Consider the following 16,714-nt stretch of genomic DNA (forward strand, 5'->3'; position numbering starts at 1 on the left):
CTACCCCAGCAGTGAGCATGATCATGTACACCATCTCAGAATAGTACTACAGACTCTCAAAAACCACCAACTATTTGCCAAATTTAGTAAGTACAAATTTTTGCTAAGGTTAGTAGTCTTCCTTGGCCATAAAATTTTTGGTGATGGCATTAGAGTTGATCTCCAAAATACCAAAGTAGTGAGAAACTGGCCTAGACCCATGTCTCCATCAGATATCAGGAGTTTCTTGGGCTTGGACGGCTATTACCGATGGTTTGTTGAGGGATTTTCATTTATTGCATCCCTTATGTCCAGATTGACCAAGAAGAAAGTCAAATTCCAGTGTTCAGATTCTTGTGAGAAGAAGTTTTAGGAGCTGAAGAGTCGACTTACTACAGCTATAATTTTGACCCTGCCTGATGGTTTAGACGGCTTTGTTGTGTATTGTGATGCTTCTAGATTTTTTTTGGGGTGTGCTTTGACACAGATAGGTAAGGTCATAGCCTATGTCTCTAGATAGCTTAAACCCCATGACAAAAACTATCATACTCATGATCTTGAGTTAGCAGCAGTAGTGTTTGCCTTAATGATTTGGAGGCACTATTTGTATGGGGTTCACGTTAATATATTCACTGACCATAAGAGCCTACAGTATATGTTCTATCAAAAAGATTTAAACCTTGTCAGAGAAGGTGGTTGGAGTTATTGAAAGACTATGACATGAGCATACTATATCATCCAGGTAAAGCCAATATAGTGGTTGATGCTCTCAGTAGGATATCTATGGTTAGTGTTGCTTATGTGGAGGATGGTAAGAAAACGTTAGTGTAGGAAGTTCATCACTTTGCCTAACTATGTGGTTGCTTAGTCGATTCACTAGAAGGTAGTGTATGGGTGCAGAGTAGTTCAGAATCATCCCTGGTTTCTAAGGCAAAGCAAAAGCAGGATAGGGATCCCAGTCTAGTTAAGTTGAAGGAATCAGTCAGAGATCAAAAAGTGGAGGTTTTCTCCCGAGGGAGAGTTGGTGTATTGTGTTGCCAGGGTAGGCTATGTGTGCCAGGTGTAGATGACTTGAGGCAGTGAATTCTTGTAGAAGCGCATGGTTCGCGCTACTCTATTCATCTAGGGGCCACTAAGATGTACCGTAATTTATGGGAGATCTATTGATGGAGTGGGATGAAAAGAGATATTGCAGAGTTTTTGGCTAAGTGCTCAACATGTTAGTAGGTTAGTATTGAGCATGAGAAGCCTACTGGGTCCATGCAGGAGTTCAGTATTCCCACTTGGAATTGGGAAGAAGTGAACATGGACTTTGTGATGGGTTTGCCTCATACTCTTTGCCTGCATGATTCAGTTTGGGTCATTGTAGACGGAATTACAAAATCAACTCATTTTCTACCAGTCCATACCGCTTATTCAGCCGAGGATTATGCCAAACTCTATATCAGGGAGTTGGTCAGATTACACAGTGTTTTGGTGTCCATTATCTCAGATAGAGGTACCCAGTTCACCTCTTATTTCTGGAATTCACTACAAAAGTGTCTTGGTACCCGAGTTCACCTTAGTATAGACTTTTATACCCAAACAGATAGTCAAGTAGAAAGGACCATTTAGAATTTAGAAGATATGCTGTGAGCATGTGCGATAGACTTTAAAGGTAGCTCGGATAACCACTTTTCTTTGATTGAATTCGCATATAACAACTATCATTCCAGTATTTAGATGGCTCCATTTGAGGTGCTTTATGTAAGGAGGTATAGATCCCTCATTGGTTGGTTTGAAGTGGGAAAGGCCAAAGTGGTAGGGACTGAGTTGGTTTTTGATACCTTAGATAAAGTTCAGTTGATTAGGGAAAGGCTTAAGACAGCTCAGAGCCCACAGAAATCATACGCAGATATACGCAGCAAGGATCTCGAGTTTGAGATTGGTGATTTTGTGTATTTAAAAATATCTCCTATGAAAGGAATAAAGAGGTTTGGCAAGAAGCGAAAACTCAATCCCCGATATATCGGTCTTTATTGAATTCTCAGCCATTTCAGAAAGGTAGCTTACGAGCTTGAGTTTCCTTTAGACTTAGCTTCAGTGCATCTAGTGTTCCATGTCTCCTTGGTAAAGAAATGTATAGGTGACCCAGTAGTCGTAGTCTCTATAGAAGGCATAGATGTTCAGAACATCCTCTCTTATGAAGAAATTCTAGTCAAAATCCTTGACTAACAGATTTACAGAATAAGGAACAAAGAAGTTCTTCTAGTCAAAGTTCTTTAGAAGAATCAGTCCATTGAGGGAGCTACTAGGGAGGCAGAAGCAGACATGCGGACCAAGTACCCTTACTTATCTCTGAAAACTCAGACTCAGTATAAGGTAATAGTTTTCCATTGAATTACTCAATCTTATGCTCAGATATAGCTACTAACGTCGTATCAATTAATGTTGCATACTCGGTCATACATTCATGAATCATGTTCGGCTATGTACTCATGCATCAGATATACATGCTCAGTATGATAATTCAGTATATCAGTAATTTTAGTCATGAAACCATGCTTCAGTTGTGCATGTCCAGTGCCTAAATCAAGTCTATCAGTATTCTAAATTTAATCAGTCTCATTCAAGAATAAATGTTCCTAATAGAGAGATATTGTAAAACCCCACAAAATCCTAAGCTCAACTCAGTCTTTTAATCTTGCTAAGAGGTCCCAGATTAAGATAATTTTAGCTAAGTATTCAAACTTAGAGTCATTTTGGCCTTCGTAAGTTGGCAACTCTATTTCATGTACTCTAGAACTCTATGACCTTAAAGTTTCAATATTTAGGTTGATTCATGATTAGGAATGTCAGTAGGTGTTACTGGACGAGTTTTGGATTTTTCAAACCTCATTTGAACTATGTTTGGGAATCCAAAATAGTGTATCAATACGATCTTGGCACAGTGTGGCAGCCATCGCATCGATTAATAAATTTTATCTGCTCCTAATGGCAAATTCTAGTGAATCGATGGGGAATCAACGAGGCGCATTAGACATTGCATCGATCCCAATGACACGGTGCATTGGTCTACGCATCGATAGTTTACTTTTCAGCAATTAAAATGTTGCGTCTTCAGGGGTAATAGTGTCTTTTTCCCATGTTTATCAGCCCCCAAACCATAATATTAAGTCCCTTTAGAGGCTAAATTCATTCATTATTCTCAAATTTCTCAAGAATAAAAACCATAGAGGGATCAATTTCAAATCAAGAACTCAAAGAAACCACCACCAATCTTTCAGAATTCAGGCACTAAGGTATGTGAAGTGTTTATCCAAGGATATCCTTCCACCCTTAGAGTCCAAGAAACTCTTTTAAAATTCAAGTTAATTGATTTCATGGATTTCTTGTTGGATCTTGAATGTATTCAAGATTATAATGTTAATGGTAATTTAACTCCATGATTTGTCCCACGTTTCATGCAAACTAGTTAATTGTGAATTGAACTTTGTGAACTTCATGTTAAATTCTTGAGTTGCAAGTTGAATGAAGAATTCATGACAGTACTATATGTGTGTTGATATGTGAAATACCCATGCTTCTCAAGTGTTTGTCAAAATGCCTATGTGAATTGACTAGCCCAATCATAATATGCTATTATGTGAATTTAATCTTGCACAAGCCCAATGGATATCAAGTTTTTGACAGAAATGCCTAAGTGAATGTATTAGTAGTAAGCTAGTACCATTATGCTACTAAAGTTTTATAGTGATTTTCTTTTTATGCTATTGAGTCCTGGGGGTATTTAATACCTGTTAATTTAGTTGTATGCCTAGATGCAGTGTTAGTTACAGAATCGTATTCTGTCATATCACGATCAGTAGAATTCAGTCAATTGCAGAACTCAGGGAAACTCAGTGAAATCAATTCAGTTCAGTTAATTAGTATGATCAGTAACAATTTAGTCCAGCTTAGAACTGTTTAGAAATCAGTCCAGTATCTATTTAGTTGGGAGTACTATTCAACACTGAGTGAACCCAAGGATGGGGAAGAGGGTATGATCCTTAAAAGCAGTTCTTGTGTTCTAGAACTACGTAGCAATCGTAAGTTGAGACATCAACCAGCCAGTTGAGGGTTGATGAGATGATCCACCTGTCAGTTAAGAGTACCACCATTCTCATTAAGAGCACTTTCCAGATAAGGGTGACTCACCTTGTATTTACCCGTGGCATAGTATTAACACTTTTCCAACTGGGGTTACAGGTTGGATCTCAATCTATTTAGAAAGGGGTATGTCGTTTAGTTGATTACCTCCCACAGTCTCAGTTTTAGTTCCAATCTCAGTATAGAACTTAGTTTAGTTCTACAGATTCAGAATTGTCAGATATAGTCACTCAGCCTAGTACGGAACTAAGCTCAGTTCCATCTACAATACTGTTAGATACAGTTATTTCGTTATCAGTAATTCAATATCCGTAGACTCAAATATAAGTTAATCAGTATTTAGACTTAGTATCGAGTGTTATCACGATCTCAATTACAGTTTACGTATTCATGCATAAACTCTCATTTAGTTACATTCATGTTATTCAGACAGTATTATTCATGCACATTAACCCATACGTTTCAGTCAACCTCATATTGCATATCAATACATTCAAAGTACTGATGCATACCTTTGTTTTATGCTATGATGTTTTATATCATAGTTTCAAATGCACAGGCTCCCGATCATCCCTAGCAATTACAGATTTTCAGCAGTCAGAGTTAATTGTGAGTCCTCATAGTTGTGGGTATGATTTTTATTTAAGAATTTTAATTTATTTCAGTTGCCAGAGTTAGTTGGGGACTTATCCCATCAACTCCATGTTTCAGACAGTTTAAAAGCTTTTTCAGACTGGAGTATTTTCAAACAGATGTATCAGATTTGGTATTTTTTATACCGTATTTAGTTTTATTAAAGTATTGAAACTTATGACATATTTTCTGCCTAATTTGCACATATTTACAATATTACTATTTAGTTATTGCAGCAGGTACCTATCATGTGTTCACTTGTGGTCATTCAGGATTATGAGCACCGGGTAGCATCCGGAGTACAGACTTAGGGCGTTACATATAGGCTTGGTAAATCATCTGCCTTTAATGATCTATTCTATCAATGATAAGAAATGGCTAGTCAGAACAAGGCATTATAGATGGGATCATGAAACTAATATGATATTGAAACTAAATCCAACTATGAATTGTGTAATATAGGGTCTTAATCTGAAAGAACAATTCTTGGTTTGCCTCCATGAGTTCCGTTGAAGATTTAGGATATCAAGAATGCTTTCTGTTTATCAGATTTGAAGTGGCATCCTCATAAGCATTAAGACCTTTCATAGGTTAGCTTGTAATTAACAATTTCTTTATTTTTTCGCTTATGTGATAAACTCATTCTTGTGAGAACCTTAATAGGTTTTAGCATTTGTCAAGCAAGAAGAATTTTCAAAAAAAAAATTAAAATAAAAAATAAAAGATAATAAGAGAGTTCTATCTTCAAAAAGTTTTTCATCATACCATAATAGATTCATAATCACTTGGTGGCCTTCAAGTAGGGCTGCACTTTCATCATGCCAGACATACCGTTATGCATTTCACCTTCATTAGCCATGTCAACTTCAAATAAGGGATTATTCTTAAAAAGACATCCACCTTAAAATCCTCACAATAAGAGCATAGAATGGAATCACAATTTAAGAATTCTTAATTTAGGTGTAATGACTTCACATAACTATCTACATGACCAATTATATCAATGTCATCATCAAATTGAAGTTCCTGAAGTTCATCAAAACTATCATTTAGTGGATCAATATTATACAAAAGTTTATCAGCATCAATATACTTGATAATGAACAATCATTCAAAGCACATGTATCAACACTAGATGGACATAAAGATCTTACTAGAAGAATCAATCCGGTCATCAGTAAGATCAACAAGTGTTTCCACATTCTCAATATGCACATTATCAAAACATGGAAAAGAATTACATGATAATGTGCTGTCATTCAAGACATAAGTGTCAATACTAGTTTGACATAAATTTATCTTAAAAAAAATAATCAATTTGGTCATAAATAGGATTAACTAGTATATAAACACTCTCAACAAATATATTACCACTATGTGGGAAAGAATTATTAAACTCACATGAAAATAATCTATTACTTACACTCCATTGGCTACTAGCCATCTTACTAATATTTTACTTTAAAAAAGTATAAGGTTTAGCTTTGTTACCTTGTAGATCATAGGAATTATTGCATTCACTTGATTTTCAATATTGGAGAATGTCTGCTCCCTTAGGAAGCTTTTTAACAACTTATGATTCTTTATTGCTCGAGGTGCCTTACTAGGCTTATTCCCAAGGATACCTATACAAGAATCAAGACAAGTAGAAAAAATATTACAAAAGATAGTATAAGGTTGTGACAAATCTCAGATCAGTCCTTACAACCTTTTCTTGTCCACTCTAGAGCTATCACATATAACACCCTTACTCCTCTCAATCTTTTGTTTCTTAATTTTATTGGAGTTTTGAAAAGTGACAAGATGCCTTCTGAAAGGTTTAGATATTCCTTCAACTCTAGCTTAAACTTTGAGTTGCTAGAAATAACCTTTATTTTCTTCATTGGCCCTTCCTCAATCATATTTCGACAAGGAGTAGCTTTCTTTGATTTTTTGACTCCTTGGTTTTAAGCGTCGATACTAATTAGGAGATCTTGTCAATATTTCTTTGAATGGAGGCACCCAACTCTTGTAGACACAAATGTGAAAGCTTCCCAATTGTATGTGGTTCACTTATTACCTTTTTTTCTAAGAATCCATCTCTCTCTATTTTACACATCTTGAAATAATGAATTCTCTCTACGTCTATGGGTCATTGTTTCTTCCACCCTACCTCCAACATTAATACCTTACATAGAACATATATCAAAACAAGAATAGGAGGTGTAAGTCTTGCATCCAAGATATAGAGAATGTACCTCTTTGATGGTCAACATGACATCTCCAAATTATTCTCACATAAATACCTATACCTCCTTGATTAGAATAGAAAGTAGCACAAGAAGAGGAAGGACATCCAACTTCCCTATCTCCCCTTCTAGGACAACCCTTTTTAAGGTGTTTATAATACATATGGGAGAAAATATTATACCTCACTTCATCTTCATATCCTTAGTGTGAAGTTTAAAAATCTTCATCGTCATCAAATAAGTTAAAACAAGGTTCTTCTACCCCTTCGGCGTCATTACAAAAGCCATAATTTTCATACATCTCACCTTCATCTCTGATGTAGTAATCTTAATCACCATGTTGATCATAATATAATGGACCATCATATCCTTCATAGGGTTCACCACCGTACTCATGAATTTTATTACCTTACTCACAAGAACTCAAAGAATCCTCATGTGGCTAATCATCACTATACTCTTAGCTCATGTTGCTACAACCATAGTCAATAATATCATCCCCACAATAATACAAAGCTATATATGATATTCTCCCTTATATCACCTTTTGTACCTACAAAGCTAGCAAAAAAGTTAGTAATAAAAGTCTCACATAACTCGTATATGAATTCTCAACTCACCTTCGATAGATTCTTTTCCAAATTGATGGTGTTACTAGCTTTGCTCAATCAAGTAGAGGTTATCTATGCTTTTGGAGGAATGGATCTTTGTGACTCTTGAAATAAGGATGAATCAAATAAAACTAACGGACTAGAATCAAGAAAATTAACAATGAGACAATGACAAAAGAATGAGAAAAAATCAAACTCAAATATCTTGTTAATATTTAGAAGGTTAATATACAAATTAAAATTAACTTTTGAAACCGATAAAAGGGTAAAATTAATTAAAAAAATAAGTTATCAAGATTTGTACTTGAAAAAATATTTGGGAAGAAGTTTGATTGAAATACATAGAGAAAAATCTTTAAAAATGCTTTAAAATTGAAGTGGCTAGCCAAAATTGGCATTGATCCATTTTTGAAGGGCTAAAGCAGTGCTTGGAGGCCTAGAGCTGGCTGGGAAAGGAAGAAGACACTTGGTTCATTCGAAAGCAGAACCTGAGCAACTGCATTGATATCTCGTAGGGAAGTTACATGGATAATGCCTTGCACGTGGAATTCATTTTCATTGTTGGCTCGTGCTGACGCACGACTGATCTATTACTGACATCATACGAGCCCTTCTTCTAGCTGGAAGTGCTTAATTATATGTGATTAGGTGCTAGACAATCCTTTTTTTGGACTTAAATTTTTTAGATGTTTTTGTACCCCTTTGGAACCACAAACACCTTAACAACAATTATCAATTTGGTTTTTAATCTAATTTACACTTTTTCACTTTCTTCCTTCAGAAGATATAAATGATAGGCCCAAACTACAACACCTTTTAAGGAAGCATAAGTGGTCGTTGTCAAATATAGAACCCAACATAGGTTAGGTTTTAATTCCCACAGGTAATAAGGTGATTACTAAGTTGTATATAGTTTAAATGATGATTGCTCGATAATTTCCATGAAATAGGGGGTTTATATTGAAAGTTTTTGAATAATGTCACTTATTTCAAGTTATGATGATTAAATTTGCAATGTTTATAGCAATAGAGAGAAGAAAAACTAGGATTGTATTCACCGTGGCTTCTAATCACTTTCTAATTAAGTAAAATATGAATTTACATCAACACATGCAATTATAAACCAATCCATTCATAATATTCATCCAAGTGTTTTCCAACCTAAATAGATGATTTTCACTTTAATTATTTTGAACTTAAAGCGATGGGATTATAACTTGATTTAAGCTTCAAGAGATTAATCTCGTCAAAGCATTAATCTTCAGACAGAGGTTAGAAACTCTAAATTCTTGTTACCAATTCCTTATCCTGTTATTAACCTCTTTGTTCAAGCAAGTTAAACTTAGGGATTGTTCCAATATTTTTAGTCACTAAAAATTTGTAAATTGAAAATTAGTAATATAACTACAAGATTAATCCAAATTCACCAATACATTAACTCTAAAAGCGATTTTCCACCAAGGATTCCACAACCCTAGTTATACGGTTTTTAGCCACTCATGGTAATAAAGGAGACAAAAGAAATATATTTCATAATGTAAAAAGAAAATCTTACAAAGGAGAAATTCATAATTTCAATCTTTGACAAGAACTAAAAAGTTGTGTTTTTCATTACAAAAATATTCGAAGTATAAAAGATGTCTATTCTAAACCATAGACTGGGTATTTATAGGCCCCATAGAAATATGAATTTAAAATTCAAATATAGGATATTTATTCCATATTGATGGGTCATCTAGTGATTCACCAGAAATGTGATGATTCGTCGGTTGAACCATCCCTTGGTGCCACTCAAGCACAAATTATATTTAAGGCATGATGGATAATGTGATGATTCATTAAGATCCTAGTAGCCTGTAGGGTAAGACAACACTAGAATTCACTTATTTGGTCATTCAGTTTTAAGACCTGATGGATGGGGTGACGGTTCTCTAAGACCCTAATAACCCATTAGCTGATCCATCTCTTGGCTTTGATTTCTTAATCATTCTTCTCAGGCACGACAAGTGGTGTGACGGATCATCGGAGATTTAACGATTCATCAGAGGATATCACACCCATTTACAACACAATCTTTTTTTTTGCTATCATTGGGCTTATTTCTTGAAAGTAAGCACAAAACTCATTAAAAACACCAATGGTTACTTGAAAAGTTGAAATTATCCTTATTTAAAGATAAAATAGTTTTACAACAAAATGGGCCTTAACAAATTTGTTAGCAACCTATGCATGAGTTTTTCATCAACAACCTATCAGGGATCAATGCTTGGCATTACACTACAAATAAGCAACACTACATATACTCAAGATGCCTAATCGAATAACTAGTAGGTTCAAGTACCATCCACATTCCCTCATACAAAAGAAGTCCCTCATATTAAATATATACACTATTTAGGGACTAGAATTTAAATCTCTTACTCGTACAACCAACTTCAAATAATATACGCTAGTCCTTACCATTGTACTCAATTTTTAGCCGGTTGTAGGATTACTACAGGACTTAATTGGGATTGTAACAAAGTCTTGGGTGCAGGTAGGATGCATTTTGGTGACTCATCCCTCCATGACATACATTATCATACAAATCAACTTCAGTTTACTAATCTATCCATATTTCCTCATTCATTTACCTATTCCCTTCATTGAATGTGCCTTACTTCCAAAATCGTTTTTCTTTCTTTTTTACCATCTTTCTTTCTTTTTCTAACATTTTCATGCTTTTTCATACTTTCTTATCTCTGTGCGCTCCTACGATCTTTCTTAAATCACCCCCATTCTATACTTATCAAACCTTTCAATATTAGCCATCTTCAACTTAGGAAATTTACTTTAGTGGAGGTGCAAATATCATTGAGGGACTCAGTCTAAAATTGTAGTTAAGCGATAGAGAAGGAAAGGCTAATGTTTGTTTAATAAATAAATTAAAGAGGTTTAATACAAGGATCAAGGGATTTGTTTACATCATTTGGATAGTTCTTTTGGGTAAAGTGGAGTAAGATCAAATAAGGCATGTGATCCTTTCTTAGACAATCAACTTATCACCTAACAAAATGGACTGGGCAACTTCTAGCAGCACGCACAAAGTAAGAAATCATACAAAGACCTTACACACTCATGGTATGGGGAAATACCGTCACTACCAGTTATCGTACTCATACTCAAGCTTAAATTGCTACACTCATCTATTTATTGCGAATTCCAAGTAAAAATCTGTAACAATTAATTATTAGATAAAATCAACACATAGCCATAAATTTTTTGAAATTCTTAGCAGATCATCATTTTCAATTTTAGAAATAACAACTAGCATTCATTCATTATCATCCTTTTGCATACACAATATATGAATAAATAAACACAATGAAAAAAATATAAATTCAAATCCTATATATGTCAATTTGACTAGATAGCGCATGGGAAAAAAGAATGCAGGCAACAAAAATCTTTGTTGTGATAAAATAAAGGTATCCCACCCTACCAAGATTACAATGCATTATCCCTAATGCATAAATAGTAAAAATTCAAGATCAAGGGATGTAATACATCTGAAGCCCTTAGGATTAGGAGTCTGGCATGTCTTTAGAGGCTTTGGTGACCCCAGACTTAGCAACAGTGACCTTGGTAGTGATTGAGGTGCTTAAAATGTCAATTTCCTCGTTAAATAGAGTATAAATCGATAACACGGGTTGGTGGTCCCAGATAAAGGTGCAAAACTATAAAATAATCTAGATAACTTATCTTTTACTAACTTAATCCTAGCTTCTTCATATTTGCCTTATTCTTTTATTGCTTTTCTCATAACTCTTTCTTTATCTATTTCAATCTTATTGTTTCTCTTTCTCGAACTTTCCTTTTCACCACCTTCAATAATTGCTTTTCCTTATCTCTCATTAAGCATGCTATTAAATCCAAAAATAGTTTATTCTAATCTAGTTCCACTATAATAGGATTCTAGAATCCAATTGTGTGGGACCTTTTCAATGAGGTAATATCAACTTGGTCCTGCTTTAGTTTGGCTGTGAACTTGGCCAAATAATCAGGAATGGACAACTCTCTATGATTGTTGTTTACTCTTTCTTCTATATCATCAATATAGGCATGCAGATTAGCATACATCTTTAAAGTCTCTAGGCTGATTTGATGTATGAATGGATTTAATTACTTCGCCCATGGCTTTAAGTATCTTCTCTCTCCTTTGGCCTAGGATAATACCCACGGCTACCCCACTAGCATTATACATGACCTTAAATGGTGCAGACCAATCAGGGGACATAATGATAGGAGACGAGATCAACTGCTCCTTCAAGAACATGAAGGCCTTAAGACATGCATAATCAAATATAAATTTCACTACTTTCTCTAAAATCTTGCGTAGAGGTTTTGCAATTTTATAGAAATCCTTGATGAACCTCTTATAAAATCTTGCAAGGCCTAAAAAGCTTCATATACCTTTAACTAAGACTGGTGGTGGAAACTTTTCAATTACCTCAATCTTTGCTTTGTCCAACTCAATGCCCTCTTTTTAGATCTTATGCCTAGAGAAATTCTTTCTTTTACTATGAAATGGCACTTCTCTCAATTCAATACTAGATTACACTCTTTATATCTCTTTGGTGCATTGGTCGGATGAGCCAAGCAATCATCAAAGGAATCCCCAACTACTGAAAAACCATCCATGAATACCTCGATCATGTTCTCCACCTTGTCAGAATATATAGATATCATCAATAGAAGAAAGGTGGTGGGAGCATTACATAATCTGAATGGCATTCTTTTAAACACAAAAGTCCCAAGGGGCAAGAAAAATTTTCCTTTTCTTAGTCCTCAAGAGTGAAAGTTATATGATTGTATCCCGAGTACCCATCAAGAAAACAATACCAACCCCTTCCTGCTAGTCTATCAAGTATCTGATCCATGAAAATCAAGGGAAATGGTCATTTTGGGTCCAAGTATTCATCTTTCTATAATCCATGCAAACACTCCAACTAGTGATTAATCTCACGGGCATAAGTTCATTCTTATTATTGGGAACCACAGTGATTCCACCATTTTTCGACACACATTGAACTGAGTTAATCCATTTTTTGTCCATAATAGGGTAAACTACATCACTATCGAACCATTTAATAATTTCCTTCTTCACAACCTCCTAAATATGATGATTCAACCGCTATTGATGCTTAAATCTAGGAATATAATCGAGATAAAGTTGTATCTTATGAGTATATACACCCAATAGAATCCCCCACAATGTTTGAAATTGTCCATCCAATGGCTCTGTTAAACCTCTACAACACTAATATCAAAGCATCAACTTTTTTCTCTACAAAATCTGTAGTAATAATCACCAAAATGGTATTGTTTGCCCCTAAGAATGCATACCACAAATGAGAATAAGATGGGAGGGCCTTCAATTCCAAAACTAGTGGGTTCTCAATGAATGGTCTTATGGGAGGAGTGGTTCTATTCTTTATATCAAGATCCAAATTTTTTTGATCATAATTTTAAGAACCTCTACTATGCCATGTATTAACCATCTCATCATATTCTTCGATGCCGTCACTATCAAAATTCATGATTACTGCTGCTACGCCTTAACCCCAAGTCTCTCTTCATTGAGCATAGTCTTTGTCTCAGTATCATCTTAATAGTATCTATTACAGACATTACTCGTATATTATTTGGCTGTTGCATAGACTGATACATATAAAAGATCACCTGCTCTGTATTAAGGTGGAACTTCATCTGCCCCAACTCTACATTAATCAATACCCTACCCGTGGCTAGTATGGGTCTACCTAATCTCAAAAGGGCTTGGAAGTTCACCTCACAGTCAAGAATTACAAAGACGGCTGGAAATATAAAGGATGTCACTTTTACCAATACATTATACAAAATACTTATTGATTTCTTCACAGATCGATCGGAAATCAATATCTTAATAAATGTAGGTTTAGGTGCCCCCATCCCTAACTTCTTATACACTACCAGTGGCATTAGATTTATACTAGCTCCCAAGTCACATAAAGCACATCTGAGGTTGCAGGGCCCAATAACACACAGAATAATGAAAGCTTCAAGGTCCTCCTTCATTTCTTCTAAAGATCTAGAAGAAATATCACTGCAATGGTGCATATTACAAATGGTCTCAAAGTTCACAGTCCACTTCTTTGTGACCAATTCTTTAAAGAAATTTGCATATCCATGCATCTGGTCCAAAGCCTCTAGAAAAAAAATGTTCAAGCTTAACTTTTTTACTATATCTTGATGGATTTAATAGAACTTGATATGGTGGTTTTTTATTTGTTCTTGGGTATGGATGATTATTCCCAAAGCTATACCTCTAAATAAGGCTAAAGTGGTCGAAGCAAAATATAGTAACCCAACTCAGGTTAGGGTTAAACCCACAGGGAATAAGTATATTATCTCTCTAGTTTGTTAAAGTCAGCAGGTAGTATAGAAAAGTAAATAGGGAATTTTTGTTGTAACAAATTGTGAGTTTTTAGGACGTAATAAATCAGGTATGAATACTAGGACAATGCCCCCCCTGCTTCTCAACTTTGTATCTTTATCTTGTTTGGTTGAACCAATCCAATATCGTGCATGAAAAATCTAATAAGTTATGTACGATCAACTGTCTTGTGGACTTAGTGATGGATTTTACCTATTAATTTTTGAGTCACAGGATGTCACATCACTAACCCTTATCCTGTATCCCAAATTAACTATTACCTTTTGAGTCTCAAGTTATTAGATAAAAGATATTCGTCTTAAGTAGATAATATAGATAAGCTTATTTTTTCAATTAACTTCAAATTAATATTGTAATCATTTTTTGTATCTATTGGCATGACGGCTGAGCAGAAGCAAAGAAAAAGGGAACGTGGCTAGGATATAGCTCACATGAAAACACAGATTGACCTTCTCACTAAGCATTTATTATCAGGAAAGACAGAGAAGGTTAAAGCTGTAGTATCATGGGGAAGGGCTGACTCCAATCCTGAGGAAGAAGCCAATTACTTGAATAATCAGATTGGTTTCTAAGGTGGTGGCCAAGGAAATTAAGGTTGGAACCATCAAGGAGATTGGAAGAACAAAAGTTATAGGAGTGGATTGTATGTACCTCCTAGAATCCGTGATAATGCTGCCACCAGTTTAGGCAAAATGTCCATGGAGGACATAATGGAGAAATTATTAAAGGGAGTTGAGGCAGTAAATTCTGGGGTGACTACTATAAAGACTGACGTATCTTTCATAAGTCAACTCATAAAATTGCACTCAATTGCTATAAATAATTAGAGCAGCAGATAAGCCAATTATCCGCAGCATTCAACCAAAGATAGAATGGGACTCTACCAAATGATACAGTTCAGAATCCAAAGACTGATGGATCGTGTATGGCCATTACCACTAGGAACGGTAAAATGTTATCTTGTCCAGGTTTAGGAGCTTTTTCTTATACTGATGAGGTTGAAATGGATTGGGAGATGGTTGATGAATCTCCAGTGGTGCCTGTAGAGTTGGGAGGTTTGAAAAAGAAGAGTGCGGAAGTTGAACAACCAACTAAGCCAAAGTATGTTAGTGATGTGGAGCAAGGCATAAGAAAGGACGTAAAAGTTGTTCCAAGTGAAATCCCAAGGACGCCACCCTCGTTTCCACAATGATTAAATAAGAAAGAAGATGATGGCAAGTTTAGCAAATTCATGGCTATGTTGAAGCAGTTGACAGTGAATATGCCCTTAGTTGAAGTACTGGAATAGATGCTCGGATATGCTAAGTTTATGAAAGACCTATTGACAAATAAAAGGACTGTGAGCTATGAAATGGTAGACAATCTTCATAATTGTAGTGCTATTTCTATAAGATCTATTGTCCAGAAGAAAGTTGATTAGGGAGCATTTACTGTTCCATGTACGATTGGATAGCTAAAGTTTAAAAAGGCCCTTTGTGATCTTGGGGCAAGTATCAATCTTATGCTATTGACGGTTTTCAAGAAACTAGGTTTGGGATATCCTACGCCCACTAATATGCGGCTTCTAATGGTGGATAGATTAGTAAAAAGGCCGATTGGGATTCTACATGATGTATTTATAAAGTTGTTGATTTTATATTTACTGGTGATTTTGTAATTCTTAATTGTGAAGTGGACTTTGAAGTACCCATAATTTTGGGTAGGCCATTCTTAGCAACTGGGAGGGTGTTAGTTGACATGGAGCTAAATGAGCTAAAATTTAGGCTCAATGATAAAGAAGTTAGCTTTAAAGTATGTCGGTCTATGAAAGAACAAAAGAAGATGAGTGTCTTCTCAATTTTTGATGTATTCTATGAAGATAAGCGAGATGTACCAGTTAAGGATTTGTCTTTTGTGGAGACCATAGCTGGTTTAGTTAAACTTGTAAGAAAGGATATGAGTGACTTCAAAGTGGTTGGACTAGGAATAAAGCATTGTCTTAATCCAACAAACGAGGTATAAATGGTATCATCGATGTATCTTGACAAAGTTTGAGTAGTCAAGATAATCGAGTTGTGCCGCGATGTTAAATCAGGCGCTACATGGGAGGCAACCCATGATTTTATATTCACTTTATCATGTTAAACAAAAATGCAAAAAGAAGAGTCGAGCCACGATCGAAACTACGGCTCTTGGTGGGAGGAAACCCATTTTTGTAATCATTTTTGTTGTTTTTGATTAAGTATAGGTGCATGAAGTACTAAGGAGGAGATTAGTACCAATTTTGATTTGGAAGTGACCCCTGTCAATGGTGGTAAGTTTAGAAGTGATGGGAACATAACAGGTAAGTTGGATTGGTCAAATGTATAAGGCTCAAGTATGATTCGCATTAGATTCGCACCTAGAATTATGTTAATTCGACCGAAAAAGTTTCACAGTGCGACTTTCTTTTGTGATTTTCAATAAGGTCTGTGGTGGTAGCGTAGGGATCGGGTCGATAGGCCCTATCCCAAAGCACAACACCGATATTGATCGGGGTGCTGGCGCGAAGCCCCCATGGTATGGACCTTTCAAACCAAGAGTGCACCGCATTTCCAATCGCCTATGATCATGCCTCACTTAGGCGATGGTTAGGTGCCGCCTATGTCAACATAGGCAATAGGTTAGGCGCCGCTTGTACC

The sequence above is a fragment of the Capsicum annuum genome, chromosome 10 (assembly GCF_002878395.1).
Source record: "Capsicum annuum cultivar UCD-10X-F1 chromosome 10, UCD10Xv1.1, whole genome shotgun sequence".
In the NCBI taxonomy this organism is placed as follows: Eukaryota; Viridiplantae; Streptophyta; class Magnoliopsida; order Solanales; family Solanaceae; genus Capsicum; species Capsicum annuum.